This window comes from Oreochromis niloticus, linkage group LG14, assembly GCF_001858045.2.
Source record: "Oreochromis niloticus isolate F11D_XX linkage group LG14, O_niloticus_UMD_NMBU, whole genome shotgun sequence".
NCBI lineage: Eukaryota > Metazoa > Chordata > Actinopteri > Cichliformes > Cichlidae > Oreochromis > Oreochromis niloticus.
In genome coordinates this window covers 36,260,819-36,287,131 of record NC_031979.2, presented here as the reverse complement: position 1 = coordinate 36,287,131, position 26,313 = coordinate 36,260,819, and the positions used below count along the sequence as shown (strand labels likewise).

The 26,313-nt window shown below is 39.7% G+C and overlaps 1 protein-coding gene across 5 annotated transcripts in view; it reads left to right on the top strand.

Moving 5' to 3' along the window:
• Positions 1-26,313, top strand: part of slc8a2b (solute carrier family 8 member 2b) — a 199,481-nt gene that overhangs the window by 50,243 nt on the left and 122,925 nt on the right. For 3 of the 5 annotated variants that reach the window (XM_025898254.1, XM_025898252.1, XM_019345288.2), the window contains one exon: positions 10,423-10,462. The exons of the other annotated variants lie outside the window; for them this stretch is intronic. The gene's annotated coding sequence lies outside the window, so the exon portion shown is untranslated. The remainder of the gene's footprint in view (positions 1-10,422; positions 10,463-26,313) is intronic. 5 annotated transcript variants of the gene reach the window in all.

Here is a 26,313-nt window from a genome sequence, read left to right as displayed (position 1 = left end):
GCCTGCTATCAGCATGATAAATGTGCTTCTGACATGATAGAGCTATCTGTTCCTTCTCCCAGGACATTTACCCTGCAATGTCCCAGTGACTCAGTCACACACAGCCTGGGGATATTTCTGTGCGCATTTCATATTGAAATTAAATCTACATGCCCTGGGTGATCCATCAGTGAGTATTAAGCAGGTAAATTAAAACAAAATGACTTTCAGACTCATCTAATGTTATAACCAAGTCAAAAAATGACCATTAAATAGCTATTACTGACCTCTGTAGATGTGGACTCATCACTCTATAGACATTAAAGTGAAATATGTGTGTGACTTAGCCCTGCACCGTATGCTTTAAGTTGCCTTTTTTTGAATTTATTAACAAATGTGACAATGTTGAACTATCAGTGTGAATCCATCTCCTTTCAGCCCCACTAAACGCTACTCCAATCTGCCGTGTGACTGTATGCAGACAAATCGGGGATATTTCTGTTTCTATGCTTACTTGCATTTTATTCATCTGCAGGCACTCTAAGTACCCCTTGTCTCCAGAGTTGTTTGGGACACCAAATATCAGAGAGAATCCATGACAGCACTGTTGGAGCTGATTAGATTTATCCAACTGTAATTCAGTCATCGTGCCAAAATGTGTGCATATGCTGTCAGCTGATGATGGGGGGAAGCAGATGGTCATATTTCACTTGCCTCTAAACTTCTTTGTTTTCTTCTTTGTGTTTTAAAATTAGATGTTACCTCTAATCTTCTGAATGCAAATTCGGGGAGCAGAAAGTGCCCTTTTGTATTTTTTAGATTCTGTTACAGCCTCTCTGTATATCACATATACAGCTAAGACGTTGGGAGGAAGTCAGTCTGGTAAAGCAGCCTGTTTCTGACGACAGAGCAGCGTCTGACAGACCTGTAACTGTGACAAAATTAATGAAGGTCTGTCAATATTATCTCATTCATTAGACCTTTTAGTGGCCCCGATAAGCTAATTTCCAGCTCCATTTTCTTAAGTCTTGCACTCTAATAGCTTTGCATACTTCACAGTTCAAAAATATCCCTTATTTACCTCATACTGCACCTTGTACTACTTTAGCGCTTCTCCCTTTAAAACATAATTTTTCTGATTAGCAACCACTCACAAAGGGAAGAGCTACTGGTGGGTGTGGCTTCAGTTCTCAGAGCCATTGGTTTTATATATAAAATGAACATTTGTTCCAGGCACAAAGGTTAAGCCAAAGTGCCTCAAATTTGCTTTCTTTCTAATAGACAGCAGGGGGGAGTTGTTCAGTAGGTAACCAATGGATGACATCACAGTGGGTATGTCCATGTTTTACATACAACATTTCAGTGAAAGCCTTGTGCCTGACCAAGAGTTGAGATGAAAAAGAGTAGAAGAAAATATCTGAACCAGAGAATTTAGAGCCTTTGGAAGTCAAAACTCTTACCCCAGAAATTACTTTCACATATTCTGATCTCATTGTTTTTAGGTTTGGCCACCTATGTAAGGGGGTAAACTTGACAGGAATAAAGAAAAAGCATGATCTGAATTATAAAGTTGAAAGAAAACACAGTGGGGAGCTTCCTCTGCTGTTAGAATCTCTACAGCATTGCCAACCTTCACAGAGTCAGTCGTCATACTTCAGTTTGAATCTTTTTCAGAGATTTCACTCTGTATGCAGGGAAAAATTTCTGGTGCCATAAGACGTTAATGTGAGGTAGTTGGTTGTGAAAATGGCCTTATAACCCCTAAACAAATATGCTTCTGCTCTTCAGATGGGAAAATTTTGCTGCATGCTGCAGCGAGCTGGTATTTGACTGCTCTGGTTTGGTTGTATAATTGACATCAGCGGCACGCTGTCAGCTGTTTGGAACCGGCATAAAGGCAAAACAATGCGATACGATAAGGGAGACCCTGCTTCTCATTAAGACTCACACTAAATTTGTCTTTATGTAATGATTAACCTCAGCATTGAGTGGACAGCATCAGCAATGTATAAAAATAAAATGTTTCTTCCTTTAATGTAAATGAAATGAAAGTCTCAATTTCCGTTAACAATCTGATCGTTTTCATCCTTCCATCACTCCTGACCTTCCTTGTTAAGCGAGCTCTGCTGTGAGCAGCTCTGTGTACCGTTTCAGTGATGAGCTGCAGCCTGTTGAGGTTTCGGTCTGGCCCTTAATCTGGAAAGCTCTTCGTTAGGGGACTGCAGCAGCGCAGGTAACAGATCATTTGCTAAAACCAAAGATTTGCTCTTCACACTCTGAGTAATGAGGCGAACATGCACACAAATAGATCAAGTACCCAGAGTATCGTCTGGCTGCCAGTGACTTAACCCTGACGACAAGCCAGATTTATAAGAGTAATGATGGTTATGTGAAGACAAGGGACCCCATGAGCTATGAAGCTCGTCGCAAGCTAATATCCAAATATCCTCCTGTTTACCATGTGTGAGGATGTATTAACTAGTGTATATGTGCAGGAAGCAGGAAGTGTGTGCACATGTGAGAAGACTACAATTAAGCAAAGCAAAATAACCTGTTAAAAGTAATCTGAATTAGCACTTCCATAGTGTAGTGGCTTACCTAAAACATGTGGAGCTATCTGCTGTGATGACCTTTGTAAATAAGGGAGCTGCTGAAAGTAGCTTCACCTTTCACTTGTAATTATCACTTTGCCTGCTTTACTTTGAATTCGTTAACATTTTAATTGCAATCTGGGCTCTGACTGTCCGCAGATGTTCTCACATCCTCACAAACTGGGAATGATTCTCCGTCCGTCAGCCTCTTTCATCGGAGTATTTCTTGTCTGGTGCCTGCTGTGACTTGTAAATCACTTTTCAGACCTCCCCACCACCCACTGATCAACACATGCTGTTAAAGGGATTACTTGTCATCTTGAATTTGGGTCTTTTCTTTTTGTCTTCAGATTGTTATTGAATCAGAAACCTCTCGGTAGTTATTCTTAATTCGGTATAAAAAGTAGTCCAGCAACCCCTTTAATTAGGAACTTAAAAGGAGACAGTGATGGAGAAAACATCAGTCTTCCTAAAATCTGCTGTCTCTCTCCATCACATCAGGTATACAACCAGCTCTACTTCTGTCTACTCATTACTGTTTGTTTAACAGCAGTGTGAGTCTGGACCTGTAGGCTTGGTGCTAATAGGTTTCTGAATAACAAGAGTAGCAATATGTTCTAATGAGCCCAAATCCCAGAGTGATAATATTCACCAACCATTAGAGTTTTGAGTTCAACCTGTTATCTGATCTTTACCTCTTCTTCTGTTGTCTTCTGCAGAGAACAACTCAGTGACTGGAAATGAAACAGACACAAATGTGGGCATCATGCTGAAATAATTCATGTGATATTTTAATATCCGGTCTGCTGTAATGTGACATGTGTGCTGTGACTGGTTCAGTAGAGAGAAAAGTGTTTGTAGAATGAGATGCTGTTGAATTGTTGAACTGAAGTTTCCTGCTGGTAGAAAAACAACATTTTTCACTTTAGACAAGAAAGCAAGGCACCACAAACTGTAATTACAAATTATCTCGTTTAGGTTGTAAACAACAAGGCCGATCTGCCGGCGAGTGACTCCAGGCAGGTTTCATAATAATAATTTCAGCAGCAGCGTGAATTTAGTCTCTGACTGGATTAGTTTGTGTCATTTTTTGTGAGGAGTTTGAGATGAATTTGTGAAGGTGTAAAAATCTGAGGGATAGGGTCCAGTTTTCTCTGATGATCTCACTGTGGTAAAGAATCCATCCAACATTCCAAATCCAGATCTGATTAAATTCCCTTTCTTGGTGGACTGAGCCTGACCTCTGGTCCCATTTTTTTCCTAAGCAAATCCATCCATGACTGTTGAATTAATTCTACCAAGGTTTTGTTCCTGTTTCCTGTTTTGAGGTTTCTTCCTGGTAAAAGGGAGTTTTTCTTTCCTACTGTCACCTACTGTCATCTGACTATTAGGGTTTTCTCTTAATTGCTGTAGGGTCTTTACCATGCAGTATAAAGCACCTTGAGGTGACTGTTGGCAGTGAAAAGCTATAAGCTGTTTGTTCTCGTTTTCGTGCCCCACCCTCCCTCGCCTTTTTTCAATTCTTTGATTTCTTCACTTTCAATTTCTTCACGCTCTGCCAGGCTCAGGAGCTGCCACCAGTCCCCATTGAGGCCTTCCCCAAACCGCAGCTCATTTCTCGATTAAGCCATTCGCCTTTATCTCCTAAAAACATTATCAAACCTAAAATGAGGACGTGGGCCCAGCTAGTGAAATAAAACTGAATTGAAAGGCTTAACTTTCTGGAAGTCTTTTTGTAAAACATCGGTGCTGCAAAGATCAAACAAAGTTCCAGGACACAAGAAATGGATAAAAAATATAATCTTTTCAAAAAGATTAGGGAGCATGTAGAAAATCTTCCATACATCTAGTGACCAGCACCAATCAGTTTACCTTCTCTGGTAAATAACTAGGGCTGTGAATCCTGGAGCCATTGCTTCTGCAGCTAAATTCCTGCATTTTTGGTTCTTAGTGTGTTACATTGGGATTGTCGCACAAACATGATGATGGTTTCTTTAGAGAGCAGCAGAAAAAAATCTGTGTTAGCTGCTTGCTGTGGGCTATGAACCAACATCTCATATTCGTGAAGGTGTCAGCCATGCGTCTCTTTATCGATTGTTGAAGCGCGGCTCTGTTATTGCCCGGGATGCTACAGTGTTTGTTTACTGCGGCGCTCCAGCTATTTTATCTGCCCTGTGACAGGAAGTGTGTGTTATATGTGTGTAGTTTGTGTCCTTAAATAGGTTTATACCTGCCTCTTTTGTTTACTTTTGCACTCTATGGCATTATTATTTGTCCTAGAAATGTGTGTGTGCATTTGTGCGTGGGTGTGGGTGTGTTTGTGTATCTGTATGTGTGTTTGTAGATGCTGGCAGCATAATAACAAGACAGGGAAGACAAAATGTGGCTGACAGATAAAGAAAAAAAAACAAGATCACAACACATCAGATGCACTAACTACATCACCTTCCTGCTAGTTGACTTTTCTCTTTTTCTCATGTTTCCTTCTGTTGTTTCTTTGCCTGAATTATCTCTCTCTCTCTCTCTCTCTCTCACTCACACACACACACACACACACACACACACACACACACACACACACACACACACACACACACACACGTGTGTTGTGCATCACTCCACTGCTTACGGATCTAATTTTACCTTGATGATGATTTTCAGCAGCTCAGAGTCTTTCTTGCCTCTCCTTAATAAAATATGTTCATCCTCTCTCTCACTGTACTCGTTTAAATCGGATCACCTCATGAGCATTCACTGTATGAGGACATCTTAAACCTTGGTAGAGCTACCTTTCTAAATCAGCACACAATCAGAGTGGATTACATGAAACAGCGAGGGGCATTAAGAAGTTTTTTTGTTTTGTTTTGGTTAATTTGACTTGAACCAAAAGTGATGATGCAGATTTTTTTTTTTTTTTTTTTTTTTTTTTTTTTGTGGTAAATGGCAACAAGGAATAAACTCAGGAGTGTTGTAACATTGAAAAATGAGGAACCCTAAAAATCTTTTAGTTTAATTTGACCTGAATGACTTAAAAAATATAATAATAGTGCGTTCTCTGCGTTTCTATTAATGTCTGGGTGGCGTTGTGCTACATGGTTAGCGCTGTGATAAATTTACTGCTGTTTGTGAACAGCAGAAGTTGCAGAAACATTGGCAGTGAAACAGAAGCATTTAGAGAACTCAAGAGAATTTTACAACCTCAAAAGGAGCATATTTCATTTTCTAAAAGCAGACATGAACTCAGACTGTTCATATTTCATATTTAAGTAAAAGCTTCATTACAGTGGCTTTTAAACCGGAGCCTCACATTAAAATCAATACTTACTGCTTCTGCATTTGGGCATCAGGTGGTAAGAAGCTTAAAAAACACTGAAATGTTGTAAAGATCTTTAGCACTTGACCCGCTGAATTAATCATTATTAAAATAACTTTCAAAAATCTGTAACAATTGTCTGTGTAGGTTTTCAGTCATCTAGGTCATGGTCACCTAAGAAATCTAAGGAGTTTGGAAGAGGTCCAGAAACTTACGCTGGATCCAGATGAAACATACATGCCGTTTGATGTAGTCTCTCTCTTCACTTGCATACCTACTGAGGCAGGACACACTGTTGGGAAAGGATGACAACAAGACAGCTCCTTAGAAAACAGAACCAGCTTATCCCCCAATCAGATTTGCACACTGTTAGATCTCTGCCACACCAACACATTTTTTAAATAAAACAAGAATTTCTACAGACAAAAACATCGATGTGCCATGCGTGCCCCAGTGTCACCCACTGTAGCCAACCTTTACATGGAGGAAGTGCAAAGTAAAGCTCTTGGCTCTTTCACAGTGACAGCACATACCCACTGATACAGATACATGGATGACACCTGGGTCAAAATCAGAACCTTAGATATAGAAGCTTTATGTTTCTGTCCAATGAGTTCATGTGAATAGTTAAAGTTCACCAGGAAAGACACAAAGGAAAACAGTTTACCATTTCTGGACTGTGCTGGGCACACTGAGGAGAGTGGAAACCTCAACATTAAAGTTACCGGAAGCCCATACAGACAGACCAGTACTTACTCCTTGACTCCCACCACCTTCTGGAACACAAACTTGGAGTAATCAGGACCCTACAACACCGGGGAGAAAACATTCCCTCTAAGCCTGAAGGGAAAGAAAAGGAACACACATGTAAAGGAACCTTTTAAAATATATGGTTATCCTAACTGGGCTTTCGTTAAATCAGTGTGCAATGGTGCACAGTAAAGAAGGTCAGACACCAACTAGGGAGAATCATGAGGACAAACAGAACAATATTGTCATCCCCCGTAGAGCAGGTTTATCAGAGAAACTCAGGAGAGTCTTCTCCAAGTACGACGTCCCAGTGTAATTCAGACCCAGCCACACACTCAGACACAAACTGGTTCATCCCAAAGACAGAACTCCTAAACACAAACTGAAAAATGTAGTATATGCTGTACAGTGTGTCTAGGAGGGCTCAGACCTCTACACTGGAGAGACCAAACAGCCACTTCCTAAACGCATGGCACAGTATAGAAGAGCCACCTCCACGGGACAAGACTTGGCTGTCCATCTGCATCTAAAGGTCAAAGGTCACTTCTTCGAGGACGCCAATGTTCACATTTTGGACAGAGAAGACAGATGGTTTGAAAGAGGAGTGAAAGAAGCATCTATGTCCACTGTGAGTGACCATCTTTGAACAGAGGGGTGGATTATGACACCAACTGTCTGCCATCTATAATCCAGTTTTGAGATTCTTAACGCCCACTCACATCTTGTGTCAGCTGATCTCAATGGGTCACATGATAGGGTGGGTGCAAGCTCTCACAGTGGTTTCACCCAAAACCTCTATTGATGATCACCCACATCCTTTTTCACACCCTGACTCATGTGATGAGGCACATCACCAATAGTGGGTCAATGATTCTCTTAAGAGACACTCCCACTAGGGAGTACATCTCCATCATTTGGTCTTAGAACTTCTCTGATGAGAGGTGAAAAAACTTAAAGAAGTCCAGTCGCTTCTCTTTCCAAGCTCCTTAGATTTTTTTTTAACAATCATGTCACTTTTTAATTGTTTTGGTGCATTTTTTGGCTCCAGGCAACAGGTGAGCTGCTGTATTGAGTATTAAGTAATTGAGCAATTTTAAGCAGCAGGTGCTTTTGTCTAGCTTTGGGATCCTTTGCATGCCAGCAATTTTACTTTGGGGAAACAGCAATTGAGTGTTGAAAGTCTGGCAGCCATCCACGGTCCGACATCGAAGCAGTGAAGGTTTCCCTGGTGTGGCAAGCAGCCAGATACAGTAGCTGTTTTCAATTTGCAAAATATACTATCCAACCAGAGAATATAATTATATCCTGAAATATTTAAAGTAGATTTGTTTGTTTTGTAAAGATGGGTACACACAAAAGTGTTGCAGTCAAACAGGCAGGACAGCAAATTTGTTGCCAAAAACAAGCGGCAGATTTGTCTTTGACTGTTGAACCGGCTCACAGGCTAAACAGATGGACAGCTTTGTTTTCATTTCAGAGTAATCTGTCACCTTCGGATCATCATCAGCCTTTAGGTAGTTTATTTTTGGCCCTGTTGGCTCCACTCAGGGACTCAAACACTTTTCAGTTCGTTACACCCTGATGTTGCAGCGAGTCTGCTGGCTTTCGTTCACACTGATCACTTCTACCAACTTTCTTTCACTACCAGCTCATCTCACTCTGATGCTTGGCCCTTAAGTGTCACATAATAACACACTGAGTAAGCACTTAGCAGCATTTTCCCTTTTTTTCCCCATTTGGTGCTCAAATGGACTGCAAAAGAGCTCGCGCTCTGCTGACATTATTAACATTGGAGCAAAAATGAACTCTGCAGGTGTTTCCAGTTAGAGTGGAAGAATTTTGGCTTGTAGGTCTGATGCAATGTATCAATACAAAGCGCTTTTCCAGCGTTTAACCACATAATTGCCTAAAATTTAGCAAGACAGCAACAGAAAAGTAAAAAAAAGTTAAATGAAAGTGGAAAACCAATTTGGTAGTATGTAATGTGTCATTAATGCAGCACTGCTCTTTGAAATAATGGTATGAGAATTTCACAAAATCACATCACGAGGGAGAAATGAGTGATATGAAAATGCAAAAAGTTATTTTAGAATTGCTGAGTGATGAATCCAGACACAATGGACAGAAAATCACATCAACTGTTATTAAATAATGAAATGAAATTAAGAGCGTCAGGCCAGTGAAACTAGTCTGTTGTTATCCACAGGGCACAATGTCATAGATATATATATATGTATCAAATAGTGAAGTCAGTGTAATCTCTTTGAAAGTTCAGGTAGTTTTTTCTGTGTTTGTATTACAATGATGTCAATGAAAAGCACATTACTTGTGATTACTGAATCAGCTTGTTTATGACAAGGGATGAAGTGAACTAACAACGTGGAGCTGGAGATGAGCATCATAGTCATCTTTAACCAGACGTCCTTACTCCTGGCCTGTAACTGACTTCTGATCAAATCTGTGAGCAAAGATTGTTCCCATCGAATAAAACCTATTTTCTCAAATGCGTTACACTACACTCCTACATTACAGTAAAACATTGTAAGGTAAAAAACATTGAAATGGTAAAAAACAAACAAACATCCTAATCATCAGATAATCCTTTGTGAGCAATAGTTAGTGACAGTGAGGAGGAAGAACTCTCCTTTGTAAAGGAAGAGACCCCAGACTCAGAGATGGGACAGCCATCTAACACGACTGCTTGGGGAGACTGAGGACAAAACCCAAACTACAGAGAGAGACGACACTGAGTTGGGAGTGACAAACATGTCTCACTAACCTGCAGTAACCAGGAGCATCAGGGCGCAGACACTGAAGGGCACCTTGTGTGTAAATGCTAGCAGCTTTGACATAACGAGAACAGTCTGATGCATCTTTAAAAAAACAACACTCTGTCTCATAACACTCTCTCCATCATTATGGAGCTTGCTTTCATCTACCAGCTGGCTGCTTTGGCTTTCTGAACCGTTCTCTCTTCCCTCCCTCCTGTTTCTCTCTCTCTCCCTCTCTCTCACATACACTTCCTTTTCTCTTCCTTTTGTGCAAACCGATCAATAATCCAATCTATACACCCTTTACCTTGGAGAGAGGAATCCTCATCACTAGATCAGGAAAGACACACAGGCTGCTGAAGTCTTGGCAAGCTGTCGCTTCATCAGCCCACGCAACCCACTGAGATGTTCAAATTCCCACACTTTTAAAAGCTGTATGTTCTCTGTCTTAACATTTAATTTACCCTGGCAGCTCCATTAAACTCTGTTATTTACCAAGACGCTTGGAAGAGTAAAGAACGCACAATTACAGAGACTGGAATACCACATATGAAGTACTAAAATCTGAAAAGATTAAAGTAGCCAGTGATAAAAACCTCTCAGAGCACAAAATTATATTCTGTGCTTGTGTGCTGCAGGAACAAACACTAAAGACACATCAGTAGAAACCTGTAGAGTGTGCCATGTTCTCAATAGAAATATTAGCCACTGATTCTCCCAGTGATTTTCTATAGGTGCAGTGGAGACAAATCCTTTACAGCCAAACAGTGAAACAAAGCAATTTCTTTTCATTGATCTGTTTACTTTGGTTAAGTGTCTCAGGACATTAAGGCTGAGGAGAAGCTGGCTCAGTATAGGGAGGATGCTGCACTGTGGGAAACCACTTTCTGAGCTTGTGTTTGAAAGGTGCTTTTCAGAGAGTCTGTCTCAAGGATGTGTTCAAGATGCTAATATTGTTTTAATGTGTGTAATTTGCTCTTCAGGCCATCTCCTCATCACATTTTCTTGATTGTTGCAGGGCAGCTGAACTCCTCCACGACCCCATGAGTTTGGTTTGGGTAAGTAAAATGGCTTTGTGCATTTGTGCATGAGTAAGTTGTGTTGTCACACATATGCTCGTAGAAGCGCCGTCTACAGTAGTTTTAATGAGCAGTCGCTTTATGCATGAACAAATGCTTTATGAGGAGAGATCCAGCTACACACACAAACACACACAAGTCCCAGTGAGCGAGTCACAAAGAGGCTGCTTTGTTACTGAAGCCAGCTCGCCCCGTTCACTGGTTTTATTCCTTCACTCTGAATACTGAACATCTCACTGCTGTCATCCAAGCCAGGAAACCCAGGACTGCCCCGTGTGTGTGTGTGTGTGTGTGTGTGTGTGTGTGTATGAAAGTTTTTTTTATATGAACAAATAAAAATGTGTGCGAGTCATCCCTCCAGGCTGTGTGTGATGTAGCAGCATGTATCAGGAGAACAGGGACTTGTTGCCAACTATCAACAGGCTGTTTCCTCCATGTTTGTGCCATTTTTCTCTTTTTTTTAAATGCTTCATTCAGCAAAATACCTTCACACATTACCTCATGTTTGCAGTACTGGCCCAGTGGAAATAAGTAAAAGTGTTTGGAGAAAGTGACCGGTGTATTTTCTTTTGCCTTTAAATTTTCCTTATAAAACTGCCAAAAGCCAAATGTCACCTGAACAAAGAAGGTGACACTATGTCATCATGTGATGATGTGATGCTCTTCTCTAATTCAGTCCCTTTTAATGCAGGCTGATGTTGGATGATGCTAGATTGCAACATAAAAACAAAAAGATCAAAGCAAATCTAGAAAACAGTGAAAATACTAAACAGCAAAAAGGAGGGATTTGTTGTTCCCGAGTGTTACTGGTTTTGTGTTGTATCTGCTGTGTTGTTGAATTGAAGAAGTTTTTTCAATTTGCTTTTGATCACTGTAGTGATCAAATTTGAGTTCTGAATAAGATTCCTTTAGTGTGGCAACAGTTATGCGAATGGTCACAAATCAACCATTTCCATCTATTCGTAGAGGGAAAAGCGTCCACGACTGTCAACTACAAGTAGTGAAGTGTCATCACAAACCCAGGACACTGTTGCTGTGAGGTGACAGTGCTAACCACGGCACCGCTGTGCTGTAATAGCTATAATCTGCATTGATCCCTAAACATTCATCACACCAACTTTCAAACACAGCAAACAGGTGTTTGAGTTAGAGATGCACTGATTAGAACTATCAGACGGTACTGTGGTGCAGTGGCTGGCACTGTTGCCCTGCAGCGAGAAGGTTTCTCGTTTCAGCATCCTGATTGGTTCAGGCCTTTCTGGGTGGAGTCTGCAGGTTCTTCCTGCGCTTGCGTGGGTTTCCCCTGGATACTCGTGCTTCCTCCAACAGTCCAAAAACAAGCCTGTTAAATCAAATGTGGAGACAGTTAGGTAAAGTGTTTAAAGTTTATAAAATGTGTTAAGCGTGCCGTATTAATCTAAATAATAATTGTAAAATGTTTGAGCTGTCAGTGAGAGAGAAGTGATATAAATGCTACTCCATTTTCATTTTTTCACCCAATTCTGAGTATCTTCCTGAAAATGATATTTCATGATGTACATGATTCATCTTTTTAAATCTACGAGACATTGGCCATTTAATTTTTAATATTTTCACTGATTTATAGGACTTTCTGCTTCTCTAATTCAATCAAATGTCAAAATAAAATGTTTCAGGTTACTTAACAAAACTTTATGTACAAATAATATTCAGTTAAAATGTATACAGTATTCCCCCAAATTATTTTGTAAATGTTTGCATCATACTATCATACTCTGTGTTTAGCTTCTTTTAGTACTTCATCTAAACCAGCTGCAACAGCAGAGCTGAGCTGATTGTGTTGAAGATGAATCCATTTAATGCTGAACAATAATTACTTTTATGGGAATCACTGCAACACAAAAAACGACTTCCTAATGCAAAGCTATTGGATCGATGAAACGGCAGATGGCTGCAGCGCAATCAGAATTATAATTAAAACAGAAACAGTCACAGCCCAGCGCATGTTCCATTCTGTTTCAGGGAAGAGAAGATACACTGGGTTTACATTAATCGAGGTGTTTACACAGCAAGTGAATCAGCTGACAGCGCATCAGTGCATCTCTAAATTTAATCAATCTCTAGCCTCTTATTTAAAAAGGCAACATCAAGCGCTGGAGGAAGACTTTTCTCACAGAATTCGTATTTTCTTTCTTTATCATTTTATGTCATCTTTTTGTTCATTTTTTTTCCATCTTCCTTGTCTTCTTTGTCTCTCTGGTCTATACCGCCTCTGTTTTTTACTGTTCCTCTTTCTGGTTCCAGGACAGTTGCTGTTATTTAAAAAAAAATAGTCAACCTTATGCATGCTATATTAGTAATTTTACTTCTTTGTCCTTCCTCCTTCTTTGCCTCCATCCCTGAAATGTAATGGAGACAGTGATTAGGGACAGCTCAAAGTATGAGATATATTTTTGACTGGGGAATCACCTCTAACGATGTGGGCAGTGGTCCAGTAGGATGAGATGCCAGTGGAAGTGGTCAGGCCATTTCCTCTCCATTGTCGCACACATTGATTATTTTTTATGCCCGGTTGAATTATCTCATCCTCATTAATACTTTATTACTTTCATTTGATCGCATTTTATTACACCTCTGAGCAACATTTCTTCCTTCAGTCGATATGTCTGCTCTGGGTGTGTGCGTGTGTCCAAGCTTGTGCCCTGTGTGAGAGGTCTGTTTGAAATATAAATTACATTTATCTGTGATTATCACTTCCTTAACCCCATAAAGGTAAAATAGGTGAAAATTATAAAGTCACTTTGAGTTCAAAGTGTGGTTTCTGTCCTTCTCCCTGCTTTGTAGGAGGATTTAGGAGGGAAATTACTCTTGCAGCAGTAGCAGAAAAATAAAAACAGTATAATTTACATTAAAAATTACTTTTTTAAAAGTAGAAGTACAATATGGCCTAAGTGACGGCCTAATAATTTTTATATAAGAGAGTGAGCATGCGCTGAGGAGGGATAATGGATATATTGAACCATGGATGTCAAAGATGGTGCTGGCAGGAGGAAAAGATGAAGGCCTCAGAGAAGATTCATGGATGTAGTAAAGGAGGACATGCAGATGGTTGGTGTGACGCCAGTGATAGGGTAGATAGAAAGAATAAGAACAAGATCAAATTAAATAAAAAATAATAAGATCCAATTGTGAAATATGGAAATGTAACAAGTAGCAGTGCAAATGGCATTAAGAAATCTGTGTATTATAAAGCAACATCAGCAAGATGGTTTAACACAGACGATTTTACCTCTTAAAACTTTAAAGTGTTTAAAAAAAATATGATCTGATTAATGATTCAACACATCCCAGTGAGTGTGGAGCGTGACTTTGAGACTGCATCCAGAGTAACAGCATCAGCAGCACTAATATGTGTCCCACCTCCCCCAATATCTTTGGACTACGACAATATTCATTTCACAGCACAAAGCACGACTGCATGAGCATTTGGATATGTAACTTAAGGCATTTACTCAACTGAAGCATGCTTTAATGTTATTATATTCCAGGTATTTTTATTTCTCATACTCTACTACATTCCTGCGTGCAAGGCCACATATCTTAAAGCTTGGTTTCTTCTTATGTTGCAGATTTTAACATTTGGATTTACTCGTGCACGCTGCACTATTATTAAAGATAAAACTACCCAGCACTATACAAGTAATTAAAATAATCTCCAGCGGCAACATTAAAGAGAGATACACATTAATAAATAAATAATTATGACCTGGTTGTATAATATTAATTTACGTGTTCCTGCATAATACTGAAGTACTATAGGGGTACTTGAGTACTTGACAGACTTTGGTAAAGGCACTAAATACTGCTTGCACTTCTTTGTAAAACATTTATTAACACGAAACCGTTTTAGTCTCTTGTTCATGCAGGTTACAGTAACACATCTGTATCAAGACTTCGCCTAAAAATCGTACTTTTTGTTCTATTTTGCTGAGTGCCCCCTACCTTGAGCTTGAATGTGCCTCTCACTGACAAAATCCTGGGAATGCCTGAGACTGTGTGTCACAAAATGTTTGTTTTTATCAAACACACACCCACATTAACAACATTTTTATTAACCATGCAACATGAGCCTGATCCATCATGGCTTCTGATTCTCTGGGGCCTCCATGTAGACCCAAACCTCAAACACTACATTGCTTTGAAAGCCTTGAACTCTCCACCGCTGCCTTCCTTGACAAAATTATTAAGATACATTCTAAGATTGTCCTTCGGTGTCCCTACATCAGCCATCCCCCACATGCAGCTTCTTTTAATCGCGTACACATTGTTTGCCAGAGGTTTCATATTTCCATTGGCTTCTTGTCTGCCTGTTTGTAGAATACAAATGGCTTTCCTCGGGGGATTTGAACCTGTAACCTTGTTCCCTCTGGGACCAAATCCTGCCTCTGAGCCTGAATGTTATTACCTGACAATCCAATCCATTACTTTCACTGAACAACACAGACTGTTGCACACCAGTAGCTTCGGGATGCTGGGTGAAGATGATTGAAGCATAATCAATATTTTATTAGAAAGGCTGACACCCCCTCTATGTGTGAAAAAGACACAAAATCAATAAGTCTAACTTGGATTTGTGACATGTTGGTCACAGGTCTCGGTTTGGATTCAGTCTTGGCAAAATCCTCCAATTCGTCCCATTAAAAATGTGAAAAATAAATAAGATTAAAAAAATGTAACCTGTGAAACCACTTATTAACTATTTACTATTTTAGTATTTATTAACGGTACAGCAGTGTCAAAAAAAGAGTCATTTGCTAAGTCATATAAAAAATTTAATGCAATAACTGTAATATTTTAAAGACCATTTTGATGATTTGTTGAAGAGTAGTTTAGTTTTCTAGTGAACCATGTTATGTATACAGCAGCAATTTGTTTTGATGCACAGGGTTATTTTAATATTTGATTTTAATGGTGTTGCATGCATTAGAAAAAGCGTGCATGGAATGAAAAGATAAACGGACAGCAATTTTTCTCTTGCTCCTCATGTAAACATTGCACGAAGCAAAGAAGTGATTATTTTTCTGTAGCAGAGGCACAAAAACATCTCGGTGGTCGTTCCCAAACAGGCACAAATGTTGCGAATTGACTTGAACTGGAGCCTCACATGAGCACAGTCGGTTGGATCTCTGGAAGTTACTGCAGCACAGATATATTTTCCATTTTATGTCTTTTACCAGGACAGACAATTTTATTTTACTCTAATGCCAAAACCTCTCCTCGTACCAACATCAATTTGGCCATACTTTAATAGTTTGGGGAATATGTCTCCCAGGGAAGTGATAAGAAGTGACCAAAAAATCTGAATGTGGAGCTTACTGATCCCACAGTGAGAGGAAATCCTTCCCCACCTCTAATCTTGCTATTTTATATTATGAAAGAAAACGGGGAACAGTGCTGTTCCACTGATTTTTATAGATGAAATGACAGATGGTCAGGTCGGTAACAGATATTGTATTAAATGTGCTAGAAAAGAGTAGAAAAGCTCTGTATACTGTACAGAGCACTCCATTCATGTATGCACAAGAATTCTCTTATGCAATTTAGTGCATGTATGTGTTGAGAGAACATGTCTCACAAACTGCATACCTCTGCATTCTCCACATGTGAGCAAACTACAGAAAAACGAGTTTAGAGGCTTCACGATGTGATTAGATGATAAATGAAAAGCATGTGTGTAGCTACAGTAGACAATCATTTTAAATGCCTTTAAGGAAATTCAACTATAAATGTATTTGCAGTCTCAATCTGACTAAAAGTGAAGCATATGTCAGAGCTGTGGGGACAGGTAAAGCGATATTTCTGTAGTACTTACTGTAAAAAACTGCCTTTCCTTTTTTCTGTAAACATTGTTATTCGATTAATGTGTAGTTCTGTTAAAATAGTCATTTTTAAAGCCAGAGTTGATTCTTAGTGTGATTTGAAATAGTTTCAGCTGACACTTTCATGCTGTGACTCAGTCGACTGCAGAGTGACTTTTTTGTGCATCATTGCAGATTATTTAAACTTTATAAATGCACAGAGTTTGACCAACTTCCTGTCACATTCCAAGCGAATATAACAGTCGAGCAGTGGATAACAGCATGTTTCCCACCATGCTGAGCCAACACACAGTGTGTGACATGAATAGTCTTGTGTCCATAAATGGTTCAGTGTTCCTGCTGTGTGTGGTCTCTAATGGTTTCTGCCTGGATACAGCGGCGGGTGGATGCTAAGGCGGAGGGGAGGAGTGTGTGGGTGGGCGGAAGGTGGTGAATAATAATTGGCTTTACATAAGTGGACCAAAGGGGAGTTGAAGATCCGGTATGTGCATGTTTGAGAGACAGTGATCCATTACAAGTATATAAATGCTGATGACTTTAAAAGGACTTCGTCTGCACGCGTGTTTGTTTAGTAATGTCCATGTCACCCTCCAGTCCTGTGTTTCGTCTCACCCACATGGACCAGCCTGACATATACACACCAATCTGTCCTACTCAAATACATGCATGTTTGTGGCTTCCCCTCAGTTAACACGTCCTAATAAGGTAAGGAAAGAGTACACATAGGTTTGTCTCACCACTTGGCCTCATAACCTTCAAAAACACAGAGTACAAATAGAAAGGTAATAATAATCTGTACATGTATTCCTCATAAACATTTAATGGGACACTGAAGCCCAAACTCAGTCTGAGGGTGGTGACTGCAGTTTTGTTGGAGGTGTCTAAATGTCCTAATCTAATAACCAAGCATCCAGACATCTTTGTGTATGGATGCTTGGTCAGAAGCTTTTGGCATCAATGGGACATTTTGGGACCTTTACCCTGACAATATAAAGTGCTCTGAGCCAGCTAGTGTTTTTGTGAACTGGTGCTATAAAAATAAAACTGAACTAAGTTGAATTGAATACAGTTTAAAAGCAGTGGGTTAGTAAGTATAAGGTCTAGAACAGTCCCTTCAGATTGTCCAATATGAACCACTGAATGGCTTGTGACAGTAGCAGAGAAGGAGAAGGAATCAGGGGGCTTTACTTTTGTCAGGAGGATGTGTTGTTGTCCATGTTGAGAGCCAGTAGTTTGAACTTATTACTGACAAACCTTCTTTGACATTTTCTGGTTTGCCACACCAAAAAGTAAGATGATTCTTAATCTTAAGATATTTCAGGCAGGTCATCGTCTTTATCTGTTCATTGAATGTGGATGTCTTCAGAATGGTTCAGAATGTGCAGTTAATCCAAACGAAAGGAAAAGCTTTATAGTTCACTATGTTCTATGTTTAACCGAACAAACTTCTTTGGTTTATTTGGTTTACTTGGTCCGAGGCAGCAACACACACTGAGTGGTGTGTTGCTTGTAAGCTTACAGTTGAAGGTGGTAATTGGAGGAAATTATGAAAGGATCTTCAAGGTAAAATAATACATTTATATTTGTTTTTCATTCTGTTATATTTCCCTTCTACCTTTCACTTCATGATAAATTGCTTTCTTTCCTCGCCATCATATTTCCAACTGTTCCAGACTTTTCAGCCCACTGAAGAGCTCTTATCATTTGATACATGATCGCACCCACACTTCAGTCACCTGCTGGTCTGCATTCATGCTGTGTTTAACTTTTCAGCCACCAGAAAACTTCTGTTTGTAACTTTTTCCCCATGTTTGACTCCACTGCTCTTATTTTTACTTTTTCTGAACGTCTCAGGCTCTCTCTTTCCTTCTTGTTCTCTCTTACTCGTGATCACGCACACGATTTCTAAAAATCGGTGGAGCACAGTGGGGTTCATGATTTTATATGTTCTGCAGCCTAATTGGAGTCTTCACACTATCCTTTCACACAGCTTGATTGACAGATTTATTATTTACTTAACAGATTCACAGTGACAGCTGTCATTGAGGAAGCCTTGGAAATCTTTGCTTAGACAAAAATGAACATGTTTAGGGCTCAAGAAAAAACAGTGTTTGGGATTCAGTGCCTGCTTTTACAGTAGTAACCAGATTATAGCATCATTTCATAGAGGACTTAGTGCATTATCAGGATTATCAGGATGGCTGATAATTTTTTTTTCTCAGTTTGTCTCCCACAGGCCTGATATCAAACCTTTCTCCTCTCCCCCCTCATTTCACATATTCCTTTATTCCTCCTTCCTTCACTCTGCTTGGTGACCATCACTTCCTCCTCCTTCTGTTTTTTTTTCTTGTTCTTGCAGCTTATGATTTCATTCTTCTCTCCAAACTACAACCTCCTCTGCAGCGCAGCTTTATCAGCCCACACCCAAAATCTTTTCCTCATCCTCTTCCATCCTTCATCACTCCAGCTGCAAAATCCTAATGATGCTGGTGGGTATTAATCAGTCATTGTAAAGATGACGTAAACCAGTGTCAATGAAAAAATCAGGTTGAGCTCCAAACTGATTTGCTTTTCTGAGAACGAACCTACCTTGTTATAAATGAAAAACACAGAAAATGAGCATGATTAATGTTTAGCATAAAAATCTGCTCCTATGAAGCGTCGACAACATGCCAGTAAGACAAATGAGATATTTGCCAACAGCTACATTTGCCCTGTGTCAAAACCTCACGGGAGCCATAGGTGCTGGACACTAACACACACATTTACGTGTGTAATTAAATTGACAAATATTCTCAAAACTGTATCATGATTTGTCAAGAAAAATTATGATGACAATATTCCTCACAATATACTTTAATAATGGCAGAACAACATTTTTATGCTTCCATGATGCAAGCAGCAGCATTTATAACTGTAAATAAATGAAGGACATTTTCCATCCTTGTTTTCTGAGCTGCTGTCACTGATGACACACTTCCCACTATGAATTATAGCTTTATGGTCCAATAGTAGTGTCAAAGCATAAATTAAATGTAAGCACAGAAGTAGCCCAGGTAGTATTTTTCCCTGTAACAGTACAACATGAAGACTTGACACCTTCACTCACTGTTTGCTCTTTCTGTCATGAAGTAAAGCTAGCGGCTGCTCAATGCAAAGAAGTCATTGGTTTATTTTTGCCAGATTCATCACTGGAGGCTGATACACAGCTCTCAGACATGCCCAATTTTGTAATAACAATTTATATTATACTGTCTGGTGTTATTATGAACAAAATGACATAGGGCAGTCATAGTCCTATTAAATAGATAGTCATGTAAATATAGGTATCCGTCTATTCTGTTCACATTTAGGTTTACATGTGCTTACCTGGTGCTTTCATGGGTTCTCTGGGTATTTCGGCTTCCTCCTGCAGTAAAAACACGGGCTCATTAGGCTACTTGTTGTTTCTAAATTGGCTGCAGATGTGAATATGTTAGCCTCTGTTAGCCCTGTGGCAGGCTGGGGACTCTTGGATATGTATTTAAAAAAATAGATGGATGCTCATAAATTGTATGCATTTGAAATTTGAACTGCTGATAAACTGAAACAATCTGTGTTGCTCTTCCTCAGGCTGTAGGAAAATATGACGGATTCTCCATGTTTTCTTCACTTTGTGTAATTGCTGATTCCATAAAATCATTTAAGGAAAAAAACAGGCTGCTCATTCAATGGGGAAAATAATTTTACCACATAGGTGGCTTTTGCCGTTGTGGTGCTGCCAACCAATGAGCCGCAGCACATTTCACAAGTGTCCCAGAAGTGTCTCTCTGCTGCGTGTCCCTTAAAGCTGCACAGAGTGTGTGAGGAAGGCAGACAGGAACAGCACAGGGAATGCTGTCAATTCTCAAAATATAAGACCCTGTGCAGGCTGAAGGCTCTGCTTCTGAAGTGCTCCCAGTGTGATTTGAAGCCCTGTGAAGTACAGAACAAACAGACGTCACAGGCACACACCAAGTGTATTTCAAGAATTAGGATGTTAATTCTTATCTCTTATGTCAGATTACCTTGGTAATCACCAAATGAAGGCTGACTTTGTGGCTCAAGCCAGGCACCCTAGTACAATTCATTCAGCTAAACCCCGTTTAGCCCAATTCATGTGCGTCTCTGTTTGTGTGTGCACAACCCGAGCTTCTTGTTTCAGATCTGAAAAGGTGACAGCTGATGTAGAGTGCGATTACCAAGGAGCGGAGGTGGTGGTATTTTGGTATTTGATAAGCACACACACGCAAACACATACACAATGTAATGAGGAGAGCATTAGCTGGAATGGAGGGAAGGCAGAGCCACTGTAATTATAGAGAGCGTCCAGGGACGGGAGATGGATGGCTCTCAGTGAGACACACACAAACACACAATGAACTTTGTTAAGAGAAGAAGCACGAGAGAGGCAGCGCCGCAAGAATAAAATGGATGAGGAGAGGGAACTTTGCTCTTTTCTCCCCGAGTGTCCACCATATGCATTTACTGTATGTATAAGTGAGATTTTATTATCTTTTTTCAGTGTATCGGTACAATGACAGAATGAAGAGCATGCTTTATGTTTCGATTAGGCACACTGTGCAGTCACGCAGCTCATTTCCTTTCTGTCACTAAGGTCTGATGTGCCAGCTGCTGTTTTGAGGCTGAGTGAATTAAAAAAATTACAACAAATATGATTGTCAACAGTTCCTTTGGGATTTGATCCCACTTTATAGTTAAGCTGTTATAATGTGAGTTAAGCGAACTGATGTAAAATTCAGTCTTTACAAATTGCCCAGTGATCACACGGTGCCTGAATAAGCTCATCTGTCTGAACAAAAGAGAAAAAGAAAATGTTTCTTTTTCTCATAGAACAGCACGAATCTTTAGAAAAGACTAAGATGCCTGAAATATAGTGCATTTATGGTTTTAACAGCTTTGTGCTGTTACAGGGGACCTGTGATGCTCATTTCTACCTTTATATTATTCTTGGACTGTAATCTTGGAGTAGGACAGCTTTGTATATTTTACAGTTAAAAAAAAAATACTGTGAAATCTTCAAGATGCAGTTTTAATCCAGCTTTCCTTTGATTATATGTCTCTCTTCAACAGAAAGTTTGACTTCTGTGCTCACAGCCAAAGATGACTATATTAAGAACATCGTCTCCTGCTGAAATTAGTGAGAGCCAAGAGTAGAAAATACCACGTGAAACCGAGTGTTTGAAACAGTCTGAAGGCTGAGCTTTTGGCTCATTACATTGGACCGATTCTCTGAAATTTTGGCCTTCTTTAATATGAACATTAGCCATTGGAAGAGTGCCACCAAAAATAAGGAAAATACACCAATAACTTTAAAATGTCAGCATGAAATGAGCAAATACTGATAAGTAAATGCAGTGGATAAATGCAGTCCCTCTTGTGTTCGTTCCACAAACTTTTTTGTATTTACCTCAAACCCTCTTCAAAGATGACAAGTCTCTAGAAGATGAGTCAGCTCTACCTTCTGGCCTTTGCTCAGGAGGCAGCTGGTCATCTACTGATTGGAAGTTTAGTGGTTCGATCCCTGGCTCCTCCAGCCCGCGTGCCAAGTATCCTTGGGCAAGATACTAACCCCAAGTTTCTCTTTGGTGCATCCATCGGAGTATGAATGTTAGCTAGGAAGCACTAAAAAAAAGCTTAGAAGAAAGTTCTGGGATGATTGGGTTAATGTGGTATGCTGTATACAGTGCTTTGCACTATATAAGAATCAGTCTATTTACCATTTACAAACAGAAACCAGAAGCCTTATACCAAAAATGTTTCCCTTCTTCTTAAAGATTACTTTTGTGCATTCATCCAGTATTAGAAATGAACATTTTTTAATGCTGTTTTTGATATGTTACCACTTATGATAGTGGCATGCCCTTTATTACTATTCCTATTAGGAATTTAACGTTTTAGTTACGGTAACTGCATAAATACACAAAGTGCTCGCTGCTCACTGAGATAGCGAGAAGACTAAAACATATTTGTTAGATTTACCGAATACTTACTGTCTCTTATACACAAAAACCACATCCAGCCTCATTTGTTAAGTTCAGTGAGTCAATAAATGTGCACACATAGTTCAGACACTACAAAATATGTAACACGCCGGACATAAGAAGGCATTTGTTATGTGTGTCAGAACAAGTTGCTGAATGTCGACAGCAGGAAGATGATGAAATGCTCTCAGCCTGGTGCACCAACGTTAACAGTCTTTAAACTTTTCTGGTGCAACTTTCTCATGTTAATAACAGCAGAGTTTTTTCACTCATAAGTCATCCACCTCACAGCAGAGGGAGTGACCTGGCAGCAGAGCTGGCGGAGAGGAAGAAAGTCGCTTTAAATTTTCAGCTGTACACAAAGGTGTGAAAAAAGTGGTACATCCAAAAATATCTGGAGAAGCAAATATTTGATCCTTTTTATCCCAGTGTAGGTAAAGGCAATATACTTTAAAAACACTATTTTTAAAAAATGGTCTTAATCATTTCTGAAGCATGTCTGCGGTAGATGTTAACTCTACCCACTGGAAGCTCATATTTGTGAGATACAACTTACTTACTTGGTTGTCTTTGGCAAAGACGTGCAGAAATGGCCGACTCATCTTTAATGCAACATTACAATTGGAGCATCACAGAATGTTTTGTATTTCTGTAGATCTTCTGACAAACCAAGTGTCAAATTACAGCATGTTCTCTCCACCCATCCTTTCACTGGTAGATATTGTTGATCTATAGAAAGTTAATAATAATATAATATTATATTACAATGTGAAATAATTTTAGAAGCACATTTTTTTAATATATCAAAGCTGTTTTCTTCAAGTTGAAACTCACTGCATTGATACTATTTTACTTAATACTTTAAGCTATAGGCATACAAAATAAAAAAAATCTCAAGTTATATATTATTAACTGGGAATTCTCCATTTTAAGCACAAACAGCTAGGAATGTGTTTTGGGAGAACTTTTTTGTCCCTTGTTATTAATTTATTTGGCATTATTCGGCTCCCAGAGCCTATCTTTAAATTAACCGTGTTTCTTCTGTCTGAATATTTTTCTTCATTTTCTGATTCCTACTATTTTGATTCACTTAATGTGTCAGATGTGTTATATTACTGCTATATGTATATATAGCCGCAGAGCTATGCTGTGTGTAGTGTTTATTGGTTAACATATTAAAAAATGAGAATATTCCTTCTCAGCTCTACAAAGTAATAGCTGTGGTGTTAATACCCTTAAAAATGGTCACACCAGCTGAGAATCAGTTTAATGAGGTTGGGAATGCACAGCTACACAGACATCACATTCGTAAAAGAGTTGACCTGAATTGCTTTCATTGTCATTGTAAATACATACAATGAAATCAAGATGCTTCTCTACAGTGCAACAGAAGACAGAAGACATAGGATGTTGATTGGAACATGGATAACTAAGGCATACAATAGAATCTATGATAGATAAAGATGTGAAACCCTGTAAAAATATAGAAATCTCTTTGTATGTTAATAAAGTACAAGGGCACGGCAGATGATGGTTGGCAATTGAGTGATTTTCCTTATTTAGCATGTTTATTGCATGGGAGAAGAAACTGTTACTTAATCTGGATGTGTGTGCTCTGGTTGGACTGTAACATCTGCCAGAGGGCAACAGTTCAAAGAGATGATGGCGAGGGTGGGTGAAGTCCTTAATGATGTTGGCAGCATGAGATGACAATCTCCTCCAGAGGATGTTGTGGGCAGTCAGTGATTTTCTGCACAGTCTTCCTTATCCGCAGCCGAGCAGCCTGCAGACCACACAGACATGCTAATAGACTTGTTAGCATGTTAGCTAATGGCCGCCCCATTAGAAGGCCACCAGAAGCTTCTGCTCTCCGTGTTGCGTCTCCTGAGCATACTCAGGAACTGAGAGTGCTCTCGATAATTCGAGTAGTGCTGGCTGACCACGAGAGGTCCTCAGACACGACAACCCCTGAGACCTTGAATGCCTGCACCCTCTCCACACATCTCCCTGTGGAGAAAAGGGCCAGAACAGTGACTCATTTCCTCCTAATGTCCAGTGCTGACACTGACAGTCTTTTTAATCCCATCCCTCTGGGCCGACTCATCTCCTCCTGTGATCAACCCAATGACAGCTGTGTTGTCAGCCAATTTAATTATGATGTTGGACAAGTGGACCGGTATGCAGTCATGAATGTACAAGTAATACAGGGCTGGACTCAGCACACAGCCTTGGGGTCCACTAATGCTTAGTATGATGGAGAAGGAGAGGTGGGGTCTTTTTCTGACTCTCAATGGGCAGTTAGTGAAGAAGTCTGATCCAGGTGCACATGGAGGGGTCTAAGATGTCACTGATCATGATACAGATACAGATTATGATTATGATACTAATTCCAGTCCTATACTCACATAGCTCCCTTTGTGTTCTAGGTGGTTTAGTGCTCCATGGTTTGCTATAGCAGTAGCATCTTCTGTGGGTCGGTTAGCTCTGTAAGCACACTATGTGGGTCAAATGTGGGACAGTGGTTGGTTTTGATGTGATGCAGGACTAGTTCCTCAGAGTACTTCATGATCATTGGCACAAGTGCAATGGGTCTATAATCAATTAAGTCCACAGATTGTGGCTTTTGGTGAACAGGGATTACAATGGTTGGTTAGCGCATGTCAGGGGCCTTGCTAGGATTTGACTGACCTTAGCATACACATCACATCCTGTTCCTGCAGTGTGTTTGTCTGTTTGTGTGTGTTAATGTCTTGGAGCCAGCCAAGTCGTGAAATTGCACGACTTGGCTGAAACAGTATTAGCTTAAAATCAGGCAGAGAAGTTATTTAGCTCCGTCCTGTATACAACACTTTATACTCCACCCTTTATAGCTGGTTATATCCTGTGCCCCTGCCTAACCCTCATGTGTGAGTCTTCAATCCTGCTTTTGTAGGCCCTCTTTGCCTCCTTTATGCCTCTCTTTAGGTCAGCTCTCGCTCTGCTGTCGAGGGTTTTGTCACCTAACCTGAAGACAATATTGCGGTTTTTGTGGACTTTGCACCACAAGAACAGCACTTCCCAATCAAAAGCCTTGTATTGCTCATCCTAGCCATCTGCTGTACTGTACGAGGAGTTCCCTTTCCTTCCAAAGAGACATAAGAACACCGCCACTGGTTTATCAGCAGACACTGAATCAATTAAATTCATATCAACGTAACCTTATTATTCCCACAGAGAACACATAACAATAAAAACTTGAAAAGCTTGACTTGAAAATTTAATTGAACTGAAATGCAATGTATATCAAAATATTATTTTACCAATTAAGAGCAATAAAAGTATAAACTATGAGTCATGAGTGAAAGAATAAAAAGGTCAACCTCAAACACTCAATAGTTGAAATGCAGAATGATTGAATGAATTAAAATGAAATGAGTACTAATATGATTAGAAAGACACAGAAGCTTGATGATAACACTGGTATCAAAAAGTAGGTAAAAAGAGGCCATTTTTCTTGAAATAACCCAGGAGCATTTCTTATGTTTGCATAAAGAACACAAACAAAAAGTGAGCACAACTGATTGACAGGGTGCAGGATTTTTTGCATGACGTCTTTAAAGTGCAACATAAACACATAAGACATCGACTCCAGCTGCTGCTTCACCATGGACATGGAGGTTATAAAATAAACTGATTTTACAGCTCAGCACCCCACCGTCAGGGGTGGAGACATATGGAACCTAAAAAAAAGAAGAAGTCAAGCTATTTTAAAAGGATGCATTATCTTACCAGGGGATACAGATGGTTGATTACAGTCAAGCTTCTTGGATTTATATTAGGAACCATTTCACCTTATGAGGGTCCCGTGTGTTTTCATGCATGATGCAGTTTGAGCAGCCCACCCGAGGCAGACAGCAGCAAAGATTTTATAATCGGTTTTGGACGACACACGGCACGTGATGGTAAAAAC